Source organism: Heterocephalus glaber, unplaced genomic scaffold (genome assembly GCF_053883595.1).
Source record: "Heterocephalus glaber isolate CG9 unplaced genomic scaffold, H.glaber_assembly_v1.0 deba00001497, whole genome shotgun sequence".
Taxonomy (NCBI): Eukaryota; Metazoa; Chordata; class Mammalia; order Rodentia; family Bathyergidae; genus Heterocephalus; species Heterocephalus glaber.
Genome location: NW_028258320.1, coordinates 72754201 through 72772074, shown reverse-complemented (window position 1 = coordinate 72772074; position 17874 = coordinate 72754201).

Sequence of the window (17874 nt, the reverse complement as noted above, 5' to 3'; positions counted from 1 at the left end):
AATTAAAAAGTAGACACAAGAAGATGATAAATAACCAGTACAGCACAAGGAAAGGTGTGCAACAGTAGAATCAGAAAAATACTAATCAGTACAATAACAAGATTGAATTATACACTCATTAGGGAGATTAAAAGTTTTAAAAGAACAAATGTCAGCTTAGGTGTGAACCAGTTAGAACTTTCTAATACTGCTAATGTGACTGTAAAATGATAAAATCATTTTGGAAAACAATATAGAAATTTCTTGTATATCTGTTAAGAACCAACAGTCCTGTTCTTAAGTTTTTCCTTGAGAGGAATGAAAACACATGTTCACAATAGATTTGTACATACAAGTTGAGTATCCCTTATCTGAAATTATTGGGACCAGAGTGTTTCAGATGTTGGTTTGAAATCCACTTGATCTGCAAAGAGGATAGCTACTCCTGCTTTTTTTTTGGGGTGGTGGTGGGGTATTGTTTTCCACCCTTTAACTTTCAGACTGTGAGTTTCTTTTTGAATTAAATGTGGTTCTTGTATGGAGCATATTGTTGGCTCTTGCTTCTTGACCCATTCTGCCAGTCTATTTCTTTTGATTGGTGAACTGAGACCATTAACATTGATGGTTATACCTGATATATATTGACTTACCATTGTCATGACTTTTTCTTTTTGTTGGATTCTCCCCCTTTGCGTTTAATTTTTTGTCATGTCTGATGGATTCATTCTGCTGGGCTTCCTGGGGTTGTAATCCTCATTGTCTTTTCCTAGGATATTGTCTAAAATTTTTTGGAGTGCTGGTTTGGTATTCATGAAGTTCCTAAGGTGCTCTTTGTCATGAAAGTATCTTATTTCTCCATTAATTTTGAAAGACAATTTTGCAGGCTACATCAATCTGGGTCGGAGGGTGTTTTCATTCTTTTTTTTTTTTTTTTTGTGGTACTGGGGATCGAACTCAGGTCCTTGCACTTGCGCAGCAGGTGGCAAAACTACTGAGCTAAATCCTGGCTCCTGGAGGGTGTTTTCTTTTAGGGCTTGAAATACATCACTCCGACCTCTTCTTGTCTTGAGGGTTTACATTGACGTGTCTGCTGTGATTCTGATGGACTTTCCTTTGTATGTGATTTGTTTCTTTACTCTATCTGCTTATAGAACTTTCTTCTTCTGTTAGGTTTCTGGAATCTTGACTATTATATGCCTATGTGTAGATTTTTTTTGATCAAGGCTAGTTGGAGTCCTATATGCCTCACTCATCTATATGTCAAGTTCTTTTCTCCTGCTTGGGAAGTTTTCTGCCATCACTTCTGTGAACAGTTTTTTTTATGTCATCTGCACTCTCTCCTCTTTCTTCATTGACTCCAATCAGTCTTAGGTTGTTCTTTGCATCATCTAGCAGCTGCTGGATTGATTTCTCATGGTCCCTTAAAATTTTAAAGTGATTTTTCTTTTCCTGGTCACTAATGGCAATCTTATCTTCTATATCTGAAATTCTGTCCTCACATTGGGTCATTCTGGTGCATAGACTTTCAATGGAGTTCTTAATGTCCTGGATATCTGTTTGCATCTGTTGTATGGATTCCATTTGTTTCCTATGTTGGGATTCCATCATGTTCCTGAGCTCCTGTCTAGATTTATTAATCGTGTCTTGTACTAGGAGCACAATCTCTGCTGTTATCTGAGAAATTATTTCTGATTTCATTTTTTCTAGATCCTCTTTTGTTGCCAGTTCAGGGAGTCCAGGTGGTTGAGTATCAGAGTGTTCCATCTCATTTCCCTTTGAGGTTGCTGTAGTTGATCTGGAAGTCTGGTTTTCAGACTTGTTTATGTGTCTTCTCATTTCAACGGCGGGGTGGGGGCGGTGCTGCTGGGACCCGTGTGGCTCACCTCCTGTGTGGTAGTGGAGGTGGTACAGCAGCCCGGAAGCCTCCTCTTGTGCGCTGCGAGCAGCTCACCTCCTCTGTGCTCGCAGGGGTGGTACGGTGGCCCAGAAGCCTCCTCTTGTGCACTGGGAGTGGTTCACCACGTCTGTTTATGTTCTGTTTTTATACATTTACAACAAAATATTTTCTGTTTCCAATTCTTATAATTTACTCTTTGATCTATGGGTTATTTAGGAGTATGTTGCTTAATTTTTATATATTTTAGTACTTTTCAGGCATCTTCATATTTTTTAGTATCACCATGTTGTCTGAAACATATTTAGTATACATGAAATCCTTTCATATTTGTTTATATTTTTTTCATGGTCCACAGGATCATGGTGAATGTTTCATTGCACTTAAGATTTTTTTTTGTCTACTGCTGCTGAGTGTAGAGTTCTATAGATGCCAGTTAGGTCAAATTCATTGAAATTGTTGCTCAAACCATGTATATCTTTATTTATTTTCCTCTACTTGTTTTATAAATTACCAATAGGGAAATGTTGACATCTTCAATTGTAATTGTAGATTTGTCTGTTTCCCTTTTTCATTTTACTTTTTCTTTTATTCTTTTTATTATTCTTGTTTCATATAATTTAAAACTCCATTATTAAAAATATATATTTAGGATTGTTGTATTTTCTTTTTTTTTTTTTGGTACTAGGGATCAAACTCAGGTCCTTGCACTTGCGCAGCAGGTGGCGAAACCACTGAGCTAAGTCCCCGGGCCTGTTGTATTTTCTTGATGAAACAAGCCTTTATTACTGTGTGATGGCCTTTTTTATCCCTGATAATGTTTCTCATTTTGAAGTTAACTTTGATACTAATACAATGAGTTTTCTTCTGATTAGTACTTGTGTGGTTTATCTTTTTGTCATCTTTCCTTTAATCTATGTATATCTTTGTTTTTAAAATGAGGTTTTAGTGTATAGTTTGATTTTATTTTTATTCATTTTAACAGTCTCTTTCTCTATGGGGTCTTTTAGAGTATTTTTGATGTTGTTGCTAATATGAGTGTGGCTAAATCTATCATTTTCTCCCTATTCGTCTCACCTGTATTTCCCCCATTTTCAATGTTGTCTACCTTCTACTTGATTATTTTCATGGTTCTATGTTTTCCCATACAGGTGGATGTTATATCTTTCTGTTTTATTTTTTAGTGCTTGCTTTAGGATTCACAACATACACTCTTAACTTTTCCTGGTCAACTTTCAAATACATTTATGTCACTTCACATGTAGTATAAGAACTTTATAATAATGTAATTTCATTTTCTTTGTATCTTTTGTGATACTGTTGTCATATATTTTTTTCTATACAGTGGTACTTCAGTTTAGGAACTCAGTTCTCTCCACAATTCTGGTCATAAACTGAACTGGATGAGAACTGATTGAATTTTCCCTGTAAGGTCAACATTGAACCTAACCATTGAAATTGACTCGGTTCTTGTCCAACTCAGTTTGTGACCAGAATTATGGAAAAAATCAGGTTTGTGAACTGAGGTACCACTGTATTTGATATAAGCATATAATGTTAATATAAACTGATGGTTTTTTTTAAAGTTATCTTTTGAGGAATCAAAATAATAGTTCTCATATTTCCACATTTTTTGTTTAGTTTTTCTTAGTTTTTCAAATGTCCTTTTCCTACTCTTTTCCCTTTTTCTTCTATTAAACTCTTTAATCATATGTATGACAGTATCATTTTTATCTACCTAAAAAACTTTATTTAACCTTTTTTATTGTCTAGGCCTGCTTGTACTGAATTCTTTCAGATTTTGTTTATCTGTGAAGATTTTTGCCTTCAAGTGTAGAATTGTTTGTTTTCTCCTCACTCTTTCAGTACATCACAGATGCCATCCTTTTCAGAGTTTATATGAGAAGTCAGCTGTCATTCTTATTCTTTATTCTGTAAGAAGTTTTCTTTTTTGTAAAAATCAGTTTGACCATAATGTATCTAGTTTCATTTTCTTTTTAGGGTATTATTTTTGCTTGGGTTTCTTTGAATGTATTGGACTTATGGTTTATTGTCTTTCATGAATCTTTGTGAATTCTTGATGTTGATCGCTTTAAACACTTTTTCTGCCCTGTTACATCTTCTGCTTTTGAAGTTCTAATGCTGTTTTTTATATCATTTGATATTGTTCTACAGCCTTCCAATATTCTATTTTCTCCTTTCTATTTTTCTGTTTTATTTTCTATTGACCTACGTTTAACTTTCTGTACTCTTTCTTCTATTCCTTCCAGTCTTGTGATGCTCCTGTAAAAGATTCTTCACATTTGATATTATGTTTTTCATTTCTAGTTGTGCAATTACACTTTCTTTTGTTACTGGGGATTGAACTGGGGACCTTTGCAGTGAGCTACATCTCTGGCTCTTTTTTATTGTTTTATTTTGAGACAAGGTTTTACTAAGTTGCTAAATGGCCCAGGCTGGCCTTGAACTTGTGATCTTCCTGCTTTAGTCTCCCAGAATGCTAAGATTACAGGTATGCTCCATGCAGATGAACCATTTTTATTTTATAATGGCTTCTGGCTTTCTTTGGAAATTTTCATAATGTGTGTTTATGTTGTGCTTTTTTCACTAGATCCTTTAATGAATAATAGCTATTTTAAAGTCTCTTCTAAAAAGTCTAAGCCATCTCTTTGTCTGATTCTATTGGTTGTTTTAGCCCTTGAGAATGGATTATGTTGGGCAGGTATTATCTGGTCTTGTTTGAATCTTGGAAATTTTTCTAGGCATTTTGCATGAAAGAACAGTAAAACTGTGGTAAATAGTATTTATATCCAGCAGTGGGCATGCCTCTTCTATTCCCAGTGCATTTATGTTGTGAGTTTAGTCCATCTAATTAGGAGTTGAGGTACTTTGAGTTTTGTTGTTATTGTTGCTGCTAGTGCAATGCACACTTTAAATTTCCCCCATCCTGGACTGGTGACATCTTCAGTTTACCATAAGGTTGCAGTGCTAGGGGTTTTTCTCAGAATTTCTACTACATGTTCAGCTTCCCCCATCAGGACACAATGGAGGCACAGTATTCCTCTCCATGCTCTTGCTCTTCTAATTTTAGTATATGTGCTGCTGAAGTGAGCATGCTCTTGCTCTTCTTAGGGAGATTGCTGTTGTTTCATGGTGGGAGTAGGGAGAAAACTCAGTGCCCCTGTGTTCGACTCAGTCTTCGGTTTTGTATTCGAGAACTTCTTAGAATCCCTATCCCTCCCCCAGGGGGAATAAATCTCTTTTTGTATCAGTATAAGATTCATGGCTTCAGTGTATTTCTTGCTTTTCCCTCTGCGGCTGGTAACTTTTGCCTATTGTCAATGTAGCACGTCAGAGCAGGTTTTCTATTCTGGCTCCAGTGACAGTTGACCTTTGTGGGACAGAGAGGTTAGAGAGCTGCCAGTGAGAAAGGGCTTTTCATTTGTTCTTTTACTCAGTCTTTCTCCTAGATACCTTGTAGAGGCCCGTGTAAAAGAGCTGTTTAGTTGATGTGAACTTCCTTGTGTTTGGGGCTCTTAGGGACACGAAACTGTCACGCGAACCCACACATAACCTTTAAGAATTTATATCTTTATTACTAGCTTGTATGTTTGCCATTGTTCCCTTTCAGGTTCTGGTTGTGCAGCCCCTCTCCCCTCTCAGTAGGGCTTCCCTACTCTTTGTCATTTGCTTCACCTTGCATTTGTGGCTCTCTGCTGGACTTAAAATTTATTCACTTGAGGTTATTTGGTTTTTTTTGTTGTGTGAATGATGTTCATTTGTGATTTTCTACATCTTATGTGAAACACTCTATCCATATTAAAATGTGTATGAACCCTTTTCAAGCCTACTCTGACTTTTGAAAGGTAAAAGAAAAAGATTTTTACATGATTACTCACAGATTCAATTGATTGTATATTAGGTGCTTAAATTTTAATAGGTCACTTTGGGAATATGAAGGCTGTGGTACGAATACTCCACAAAAAGAGATTTTTAGTTTACACACACACACACACACACACACATATGTACACACAATCTTTAATTCAGCTTCTCAATTTGAGAAGAAGGATCTTGGTAAATCTGAACAGGAAAGAGTCTACGGTTATGGTGGCTGATTCATTCAAACTTTAGATAATTTTTATACCCTTTGTGCCTATTCATTTATTCTCTCCCACCATTATTTTGAGTTATTTTGTTGAGAGCTGAGAAATCCTTGGAACAGTGGAGGGCAGTAGAATATACCAAAAAGTGTCCTTGAACTTGGAAACAGGAAACTTGCATTTAATCCTGGATCTTCCACCAGCTAATTCCTTAATTAAACTTTTAATCTCTGTGCCTCAACTTTGCTACTTGTAGAATGGGAACCCTGAAGGGAAAAATCTTTAAGTATGCAGGAGATGAGAAGTAGATCAAACCAAGTTTAGTCTATTTGTTATTTATTTATTTACACTTGCCATTATAATTGAGAAGAAACTAAGCCAACCATTGTAAGACTACCTCCATCATTAATCCACTCTGACTCCATATGCATAATTTTTATCTTTGTTTATTATTCTTTGGGATCTAGGATTTTTATAGCACGTTGGATACAGAAAAATGACTTTGATATTAGTTATCTTTGGTTTGAAGCTTGGCCCTATTAATTGTGGAAGCTAGGGAAAATTACTAAAGAACTTCATCTGAATATTCTCATCTGTATAATGTAGATAGTAACATTCTTTTTTTTTCTTTTGATAGTAACATTCTTCCTACCCACAGGTTCCTGTAGGAATGGACAGAAATAATGCATGTAAATTAGTAGCAGCACCTACCTCATAGTGAATGCTCAATATAGAGGAATTAGCTTTTTTACTTAAAATTTTACCATAAACATCATTTCTATGCAATCTTTATAATTGTCATTTTATGTCTGTACAGTAGTTTACGGTGCAAATACAACCCACTATTACTAATTCACTTCCACTTTGTTTGACAGGCCATGTTGTTTGGGGCCCTTCCAGGTAATAGAACATTCTAAGTGCCTGTTTTCATATAAAGTGCTTAACCGGTTTACCGGTTTTCTTTATTGAAGGTCTTGGAGTGGCCTTTCTGGGTTGGATGAAGGCTGAGCTGCCACATGGTTCTTGCTCCAAACTCCAGCACATCTTATGGGATCACAGGAAGCCAGGAGAAATCTGTTCCCTCCACCGCTGATTCCCATGGGGACCTCACTTGTTTCAATTCCTTCAAAGAGGCACCTTCATTCTGTCTGTTCCTTCACAGAATGACCTGTTCTGGCCTTTCCTATTCATCCTAATGGCTCATTACTCACACCTGTCACCCGTTTCAGTGGTTCTGGAAAATTGCGAGCCTCATTTTCATGCAGGCTTCCTCTCCCTGGGAGCCTCTCATGAGGAAGAACACATGATGTGGACTGTGGGCATCTGCCTGGTGGCTCTTTCTTCCCTGGGCTCAACTGGGAGTGCATATTATCTGGGGTAGGTTGGACCAGGGGTGGTTTGAAATTTCCAGCTGGTGAGGGAAGGAGACTCTGCCCCGGGGATCTCATTGCCCTGCAGATGGCATAGTTTGAAGGAATAAGTGGGGAGGCGCTCTTCCCCTTGTGCCAGCTCCCCATGGCTGCTCTCAAGGGCCTCCACTCCCTGCCCCTTTTCCTTCTCTGGGGAGCCCACTCTCCTAGCAGCCTTGCTGTGAGGTCTGGTTGTTAGGGCAGCAACTCCACAGGTGGAGCGGCTCAAACAACACAGACTTCGCGCCATTCTAAGGCCAGGAGTTCAAGATCAAGGTGTTGGCAGGTCTGGTTTCCTCTGAGGCTTTTCTCCTTGGCTTGAAGATGGCCACCTCTCACAGTGTTCTCACACAGCCTTAGTCTGTGTCCTCTCTCTCTCTCCCTCTCCTCTTATAAAGTCACCAATTGTCTTAGCTTAGGGTCCCATTCTTTTTTTTTGGTTTTGTTTTGTTTTGGTTTTTTTGAGAAGGGTCTTGCTATGTAGTTCAGGCTGCCCTTGAACTCACTATGTAGCCCAGACTGACCTGGAACTCATGGTGATCCTCCTGCCTCAGCCTCCCAAGTGCTGGGATTCCAGGTGTGCGACACCTCACCCAGTGCTAGGGTCCCATTCTTCTGACCTTATTTAACCTTAATTCCTGCTTCGATGCCATATCTCCAGGTACAGTCCCACTGAGGATTAGGCTTCAGCATATGAATGTGGGGGCCACTTAGTCCATAATTCTTGATTTTACTATTGTCTACATTACAGAAAATATACACATGCACACACAAAAATGTATGGTTTCAAGTAGGGCAACAATTCAGAATTCCAGATCATCCAGATGGCACAGGATAGTTGTCACGCTTGAAGAAGTTGAGTGTTTGGCAGTGATTTAGACTAAACTGACCCTGTGTGCTCCCCCAGAACATGGTCATGGCCTCAGAGGCAGCAGCCACACCTTAGCAGCACTAAGGCAATGCACTTGATGTGCAACCCAACTCAGTTCTGAGAATCCTGAGGGTGGGCACTGTGTAAATTCAGGAGCACTGTGGGTCCAGTCCTACATTACTGAATGTACAGCCATGAATTGTGTCTTCCGTGTCACTCTCTGCTGCCTGTTGGTTTGTTTGCCTACAGAGGTGCTGAAGCCTACAGCAAATGCCTCGACCTGCATCCTCTGAAATCTGCTGGCCTTAGATCAGCCACTCTTCCTCAGTTTGCTTCTCAAAGCCTATTGATTTTTCACATTTTTATCCCCACTCACCACCTGGCTTGGGTGGAGATGGCTTCCCAACTCTGCTCCCTCAGATTCCTCTTTATCTAGACCATGTCAAGCATTCTCTCCCATCCACAGGTGCACTGCCGCACTCCTGCCTTTTCTCATTGGCCCCACGTAACATCCACACGGGCCTGTGGAGTGAAGGTCCCGGGTAGAAGGAGCCTCTTGGGAAGTGTTTCCTAAGAAGTTCATTGAAGAAGCTGAGTTTATGGGCTTTGGATCCACCCAAGCAAACAGTCTTGTTGGGAGGCGTATCAAGCTCAAGTCCTGTACTTGGAATGAGAAATGCAAATCCTGTGAAGACAAATCTCAAGCTCATTAAGGTCCAGAAAGGCATCTTGATTATCCTAATGATTTCTTTTAAGTTCATGTCAAAATCATAACGTAAGAGTCTTAGCATACAGAAGACATTAGTTCACAAATAAAGTATGTGTCAATAAGGAGCTCTGGGATATTACATATGAAATGTTTTTCAATCATAAAAGCAATGCCCAGCAAGTCCGAGGGCAATGTGTGAGCTCCACGGTCCCCTGGGGGAGGAGGTGGCTGCACCCTAGGTGACCTCCTGTTCTTGTCCATGCTGGTGTTTCTGACTGGGTCTTTTCCACCAAGGCCAGGGGCCTTGGGCTCAGAAGTGAGGGAAGATATGCTGGTTTCTGAGAGGGGACTCAAGGTAGCGTGCCTTCATTTCAATACCAACATGGTTTCCAGGGCACCAGAAGGGACAAGAGGGATGAAAGGGCTTTTCCCGACCACATATTCTTGGAGATGAAGCAGTTTCCTCCCACCCATCTCCCTGTCTCCTCTTCGAATTGTCCTGGAAGAAGCTTTCAGGTGGAACCATGTTGACTTAGTCCACAGACAAACCCAATTCATACTTGAGCCATCAACAAGACAGAGACACCCCAGTGAGAAATTTGTTTTATTTTAATATTTATATTTAGTGGCTCGTATGATACATGGGTAGATGTAATATGTACATACATATATAATATAGGTAAATCTTAAACCAAAACAAGATATGTGAATGTCTCCATACATCATTTTATCCCAACATACATCATTTACTGACATGAAGGTAACGCTGAGGCCTCAGGGTCATACTTAGTTGACTTGGTTGAGTGCCTTGTGAAACTGAAATCCTGGGGTGGACAGTGTACTGGGGCCACCCATAACAGCTGTTTCCCTGGAATCACTAAGGAGAGGAAAAGAAATCTTTCTGGGCAGGTCTGGTCTTTCCTGGATGTCCCAAAGTCCCAGGGTGGAGTGACACACAGCTCAGGACTTCCCTGTCAGCCTGCTCTTGCTGTGACACTGGTCTGCCAAATCTCCTCAATTTGGGACCAGCAGGGTGCAAGTATGACAGTAAGCGTGGTGAGCTTGGAATCACTGTGGGGTTTAATGATTTATGCAACCCTAGACACTTGGTTCATTTCTAATAATTCTGGATATATGTTCACTTTCAACTTTCCAGAAAAAACAGAACAGTGATGACGAACCTATGGCACCCATGCTGCAGCCTGCTGTTTGTTGTCATTGAAGGCTCTGAAAGGTTCACCACTGCTGGAATAGAATATGAGCCAGGGGCTCATGGGTAACGTTGCCAACCCTCGCACCGCTCAGAGGCGATCATGATCCACCATCTCTCTGGGCTTTAGCCTCCTGGTCTGTGAAGTGCAGGGTAGGGTGGTCCACTCAGGGACTTGGTTAGCTCAGGATCTCAGGCGGTGTCCCGTGCCCCTTTCTCTCCTCTCCTTCCCTCTCTGTGTTCCTCCTGCTTTCCTTGTCCTCGATCTTCACTGTTACACCGAAGGGCGGGAGGCTCTGACAGCTCTGCTGGGAAGCTCACGGTTGGCGATGAGTGGCACAGGGTGGGGTGCGTGCTGTGCACCAAGGGCCCCCCCGACAGAGCTGTCCAGGTGGGAAGGGTCGGACCCTGCAGCTCAAGTCCCCTCTTCTTGCTAGTGAAGGACAGGCCTTCTCGAGGAGATCGCGCAGTCAGAGACAGAGCTGGTGTGGTATGTGGAGGGCTGGAGTCCACGGTGAGACCCCACAGGGACTTCGGAGAGTTTTGAGGGAACAGAGCCCTCCTGCCCTGGGGGCAGGGTGGGGAGGGTCAAGCTTTTTCCCTCCTTCCTTCCCTTCCTTTCCTTCCTTTCTCTTTCACTACTAGAGATTAAATCTAGGGCATTTCCTACCCAGATATATCCCCAGCCCTTTTTAAATTTTTGTTTTGAGACATGGTTTTGCTAAGCCACTAAATTGCCCAGACTGGGCTCAAACTTGTGATCCTCCTGTCTCAGCCTCCCAGAGTCCTGGGATTACAGGTGTGTGCCGACATGCCCAGTGTTCTTTTTTCTTACATTGATTTAAAAAAAATTGACACATATAATAAATGTACATAATTATGGGTGCAACCTGACATTTTGATACATATGTAGAATTGTAATGATCACATCTGGGGAATTAGCTTATCTGCCACCACAAACATTGTTTCTCTGTGTTGGAAATGTTTAAACTCCCATTTAACTGTTGTTGACTAAAGTCACTATGCTGTGCTAGAGAACTCCAGACAAGATTCCCCTTACCTCACTGTGTTTGTGAACCTCTGTTTCGCACATTACTTCTCCGGGATCAACTTGTTGAACTTACACGGGTGGAAGAAACGTCCCTTGTCCCTTGCTAGGCCTTCAGGTTTTGTTGTTGTTTTGTGTGTGTTTTGAGCCAAAGTCTCACTGTAGCCTCGGCCTCCTGCGGGCTGGGGTTACAGGTGGATGCCACCACGCCTGTTTTGATGTCCTCCTTGTCTTTGTCAGCGTGGCTCCAAATGTGACCACTGGTGTGTCATTCTGGTTATTCTTTGCCAGGATGAACATGGACCTTTTTGTAAGGCAGGCTTAAAGGAGGACCCATGTGTGTGCTCTCTAAGTTAATTTGTTGTGGAAACAAAGTCCTTTCATTCCCCAGATTCCTTCAAATCCTTAATCTTCCCTCTGTTTTCTGGCCCTCATCCTGCATGACCCATCTCTTTCCTGGGACTTTTTCCTGGCTCAGAGTCCCAGCTCTGCTCTGAATGAGGGAAAGGCGAGGCGATGCCCAGTACACTTGGGTGCCCAGGGGAAGGCCCGCCCAGGCTTCCGGGCACCGAGGCACATGCCAAGGTCCTCAGCAGACACTGGGCTTCTTAGCGTGTCTGAAAATAGCTTTCCTGTCACAAAGGGCGTCCTTAGGGGTCCATCATGCTGCCCAAGGAAACTACATATTCAACATCAAAAATATAATTTATTTGTATGACCTACTATATGGTTTGAATTTAGTTTCACACATTTGGAAAGTGTTTCATTTAACATCAACCTTGTTTCTAGATCCTTCTTAATCTTTTTTCCCACCATCTGTCTAGCAAGCCCTGAATCAGGGCTGACAGGTAAAACTCCGTGTTGGAAGCAATTCAGGGCGTGGAATTAGGGTTTCACCTGACGTCCTGGCTGACTGGGTGTTTCTCTTGGCTTTAAATTTTGTAATACTTGCACCATGTATTTCCTCATCTTACAAATGAGAAAACTGAAATTGTGTGAAGTGAATCGCTTACTCCACATGCTAGCACTAGAGTGAGGATTTGACCCCCCACTCCATCCAACTCTAAACTTTAGAGTATAAAAAGTGATCAGTGCCCTAATAATACTTTTCTCATTTCTCAGTTTCGTTCATAAAACAGGGATGGGTGCCCTGCCTTCTTCTCACTGAGGCGATTGAGAGAGTAAGAAAGTCTTAAGAGGGTCGTAAGAGCCCCCTGAGTCCGATGGCTGGTGTTTATTTTTTGGTTAGTCTCCAATTAGAGGCTCAAAAGAGAAGAAAGTGAGCTCAAGCTTCATCGAGAGGTGCAGAAGTGCATGAGCTCAGCCTCAGTGGTACCGATGTCAATGCAAGTGCCAGGGCTGGCTGATACTGGAGGTGTCCTCTGGGCACTTTGTGTGTGCTAGGCCTTTGCCATTCAGCATTATCTTTGGCCCTGGGCTGCTGGGGCTCCTTCCTTGGCCTGTGAGGCTTGCAGGACCTGCCCTGGCTCTCCTGCTCTGCCTTCCCCAAAGAGGAGTCTGGTCCACTGGAATGTGCCAAGCTAAAGCCTTCATCCCCTTCTAGTAAGAAACCCTTGATTTCCCTGCCCGGATGGGCTCCTGTGAAGTCTTCCCTGAGTTCATGTGTTCAAGGTTAGACAATTTAGTGGCGGCCATGGCAGAGGGGCTGCTTTCAGGGGTTGGTCTGGATGGATTTCTGCACTGCATAGAGCAAGGTCCTGCTGGTGCAGAAGGGACTCTGAGAGGGGCGGGGAGAAGGGGAGTGGGCTGCAGGCCAATGTTCTCTGCTTGTTCTCTACTCCTGTCTCAAAATGTTGGGGGGTGGCCCATGTCGGTCACAGTTACCACATCATTCCTTTAAACCTCACAGTAAACCCGAGTGGTGTGCACTCTGTCATCCTACAGATGGAGAAGCTGAGGCTTGGACAGCTTAAGGGACTTGTTCCAGGTTAAAGGGCAGAGCTTCCAAATTAGGTAACCTTGCAAAACTCGTGCTATCAACTTCCACCTTGACGTCCAGGAGCACTGGAGTCACTTTGGGGTACTGATTAAAAAGGCAGATTCCTGGATTTCAACTCACACCAACTGCATCACAGTCTCGAAGATGGGGCCAGGAAATCCACTGCAACAAGCTCGCTGTGTGACATGTTCTTTCTAGCAAGGGGACAGATCTAAACTTGTTCTGTCCTAACTATGACATTTTGACCAAGTGGATTGAGCCTCTGTGAAGGACTGCAGTGAAAGGCTGGGGCATGAAGGGGCACAGTAGACTGCAGAGAGGTACCCGGTAGGTTAGCTGCACATCCCTGCCATCTTCTGCTTTTACCTCCTCATGGGCCATACCATGGCTCCACTTTCATGGGGCCAAATAAACAACAGAATCTGCTAAATTCATTTATTTCTGAGATCTTGGTTACTAAGCATTTATGGTTTTATACCCTCCTTCTTTGCCTGGGCTATTAGCCAAAGAAAGGGGATTCTCAGGGGTGAAAAAACATTCAGAATCTCTAAGTGTGGTTCCCTGCCATGAAATTCTAGGCTTACCAGGCAGGGGCCAAGGGGAAAATTACAGCTTTTTATCAAAGTCACACATAGGGAGTACTAACTTCCCCCTTGCTGGTTAACTTCTGATCCTTGGGGTGCCCCAGCACTTGACACCCTGCTCCTTCCCTTCCTGGGTCTCCGTTGTAGTTGAACACCATTCTGTCTTTCTGTTTTTTTTTGCCTTGACTTTTCTGCCCTTAAAAGTGGAGGGAAAGTGGAGGAAGAGGTGTCAACTCCCTTCCAATGGGCTGTGTTCACAGTGGCGGGGAAAGAGCCTGTTCCGTGAAGGGCAGCAGAGAGGTCTGAGAGATGACAACAGTCAGGGGAAACTGATCACAAGGAAGGAATGTAGGATGCCGGGGAATCAGTCCCTCTCCTGCCAGAAGCACCGTGGATGGACAGGCTGTCAGGAAGGGGCGCAGCCTGCCCCTTGCTGCTGAGAGTCGGGGCTGGAAGGAGCCACCCCATCTCATCTATCTTTGTCTATTCAATAATATCCTGCCTGGAACGCAGCTCTAGGTGTCATGAAGGGTCCAGACCTGCTCCCTCCCCAGGGTCCCCAGCCTTGCCAAGGAGGCAACTGCAGAACATGGGGCCTGGTGGACCCAGCAACTCCAGGCCTGGGGCAGGGTCAGTCCCAGCCAGGAGGAACTCATCCTATCCTCTCAGAGTAGCTTTCTGCTGGGGCTGGGCCTGGGCCTGGCTGCCTGTCATGATGAGGAGCTTCTGCTTTTTAAAGCGCGCATGCATCTTTGTCTCATGGAGCCAGATAGGTTGAACAGATGTTGCAGTAAAGCCCAGGCTCTATGCAGAACACGAGTGAGGGCTGCTCGGTGCAGGGCATGCCAAGGGCTGCGTGTCTGGCAGCTGCTACCTAAACATTCGTGCTATTATTATTGTTGCTGTTTTCCAGCCCTTTTGGTGTGAGACTCAGATGTGTGCTGCCAGGGGGCGGACGCCACAGGAGGCCTGCTTGAGAATGAACCACTGTGACTCACTCTCAGATCCTTTGATGGCCCTGGAATCCAAACGCCACTATGGTCCCTCCCCTGGAAACTGCTGCTCTGCCTGTGGACTAAAAGAGAGTCCTCTGTCCCTGTGCCCCTGCCACCCTGTCCTGGCTCATGCTAAACACACCCCTTGTATTCTCCATGCTTCTGCCACACCGAGGTAGGTGGGTGTGCCAGGCTGCCCCTCCCTCTGCCCAGTACTTCCTTCTGATCTGGAGACTGTTGTTTCCTGCTTCGAGCTCTGGCCCGGGGTCCTGGCCATCCTCAGAGCCTGCACAGCTCCCCCACCCCCCGCGTTCCCCCGCCCCGCGCATGGAAGCTCAAGGGATTTCTCCACTGGTGCTTCTGTCTCCCCCCAGCCTCTGTACTCTATGGCAGGGACTGGGCCTTGTTCACATGGTCCTTGCCTGCTTTTAACACTGTCCCAGAGCCCTGTTTGTGTTTGTTTGTTCAGGGACTGAAGGATTTCGAGGGAGCAGAAACAGCACCAGGCTGAGACCAAGGGATAGGAGCTCTGGAGCAGGCCTGGTGGGGATGGCGGCAGGCATGTGTGACCTTGGCCCACGCAGCTGCACCTGGGTGAGACTGTGCTCCCGGAGCATGTGGGAAAGTACAGATAAGAGTCCATGGTTCCCTGGCGAGCAGTCAGCCTTTCGGGGAAGGCCTGTCCCGGGAGGCACAACATTCAGGGGATGCTTTTAATCACAATTGGAAACACACAAGGGTTGGCCTCGTTCCAAAGTGGAAGTCCTTAAAGCCAGTCATTTAGTTTAATCATTTACATGAATGGGATGGATGGTTCTGGAAAAGACACACAAGGCCTGGATTTTGGTCCCAGCCCTCCCTGGTCGGCTGTGTGACTTTGGGAAGCAGCTCTCTGATTCCCAGACCCCCCCCAACTCACCTGTACGTGTCACATGTAACCGCCCCCCCCCCTTCACAGGGGAGGGATCACAGGAGCTGCTTGATGGGGAGCTTTACAAGCAGGAGGGGCAGAGTGGGCCCTGGCCATGTCCCCTAGAGCCCCAGCCTGGTTACTGTGAGTGCTGGCCTCCAGGATGTATGGCTTGGCCTCCTCTTGAGGTTGGTCCTAGAGCAGGGACTGCCTTCCTGTCCCTGGCAGCCCATGGGCTTGGCCAGTGTCACCCAAGCACAGAAGAAAGGCTGAGAGCTCCTTGCCTCAGGGGTACACTGGAGTCTGGGTGCAGTTGGTGTCCAGGCTCCGTCCAGAGTGCCTGGGGAGCCCTGAGCAGCCTCCTCACGGGATTTACCGTCACGGTCTTTGTGTTAATTCTCCAGACAGAATCTCATCTTTGTATGTCAAATACCAGTCACTGAAAGCACAAAGGTGATTAATATGTCTACCTCTCAACATGGCTTTCCAGAGAGATGCTGGGCCTGGTGTGTGTGTGTGCGCTCGCGTGCGTGTGTGCAGGGGAGGCAGACCAGGACCCTCCCTGGATGACTCGGCCTCCTCATTTTGAGGATAAGGTGGCTGAGGCCTGGCGAAGCGGTGATCATGAAGGTCACACCGTTAGGCAGAGGCGGAGCAGCATCAAGAACCTGGGTTTCCTTGAACCAGGACCAGTGCCCTTGCCACTGTCCCTCTCCAGCCCAAGCCTGCCAGGAAAGCCAACTCTGCTCCCCTGGTGGGGTGAGGAAGGCCACACAGAGCAGCGGCAGGCAGATGAGCACTAACAAGGGTACTGAGGCAGCTGCGGATGAGGGCGTAGCCTTGCCTGTCTCTAGGCTGGAGACCTGGGGGAGGGACCCACATGACGGGCCCAGGGCAGCTGAGTGTGGAGAAGTGGCTGCTCCAAGGGGCTGGAGGGTGTGGGGAGGAGCCCCTGCCTGCGAAGTGGAAGTGGCTGAGCAGGAAGGCAGTGGGAGAAAGATGCTCCTGCTCCTGCTCCCCCTCCCCCTGCCCCTCCCCTCCTCCTCCTCCTCCTCCTCCTCCTCCTCCTCCTCCTCCTCCTCCTCCTCCTCCTCCTCCTCCTCCTCCTCCTCCTCCTCCTATCTCCTGGCAGCACCTCTGGCTACAAAGGAGCTCTGAAGATGCATTTTCCCTCCCAGGGAGGAGGAGGGCAGGGAATATGCCAAGGAGGCAGATGGGGAATGACCAGCATGGCTTCACCACACAGCCGTCTGCCTACTCGGGGCACGGACCGGGACCGGGCGAGACCACAGCCCCTCTGTGTGCTTGGCAGTGAATTCCACACTCGGAAGCGTGACTCGTGGGCCTTGGCCTTAGAGCTGCCTGTGGTCCGAAGAGGGGGTCCTTTCTCTCGGGACCGGGCGGGGAAACACTACTCTGGCAAAGGGGAGAGGAGTGGGAGGATCAAGAAGCCACCGGGAGCGCTCCAGTCTAGTGTTGCTTTTGTCCCCTCGAAGTCTTTCAGTCATTCAACAAACACAAGTGGAGCTCTGAGCCAGTGCTGGAAGTGGGAGAAGGAATAACACGAGTGAAAGCCATGCTGCAAATGGGCTTCGCTACTACATCGCCTCCCCTCCTCTGCCTGGGGAAGTCGGCTCTAGGAAGCACTACCCCTCTCGGGCTCTTGCTGCTGGCCTTGCAGTGGGCTCTTCCCCTGTGAGGGACTCCCAGGAGACTGGAGGGTGACAGGAGGAGGAGCTTCTTCCCCCGCTGCCCTCCTGCTTGGGCCACTTAGCTGTCAGGGGCTCCTCCCTGGACCCTCAGTCCCCGCCGAGCAGCCACTATTCCAGCATGACAGGCAGGTGCCTCCTGAGGCTCAGCTTTGTCCGCTGTCCCTACGACCAACTTCACTCAAAGTTCATCTCTTGTTCTGATCTCGTGTGTCTGTTCTCTAGAAATAATTTTATGATGTATGAAAAAACAGCCTCCTCATATGCATTCTTGCCTCTGCGGAGCAGAGCTTCGCCTTGGCAGGAGTTCTTCAGGGAATGCCCAGGGGACCAAGCAACACTCCAGCTATTTTTAAGCCAAGTGCATTCACACTGATTCAAGGGCGGCATGATGCTCTTGTTGACTGAATAAACACACGCTGCATGCTGCATAAGCAATGACTGCATGGAAGACTGTGCTGCGAGGGGGGCCAGAGAGCTTGCTCCCCCTGGA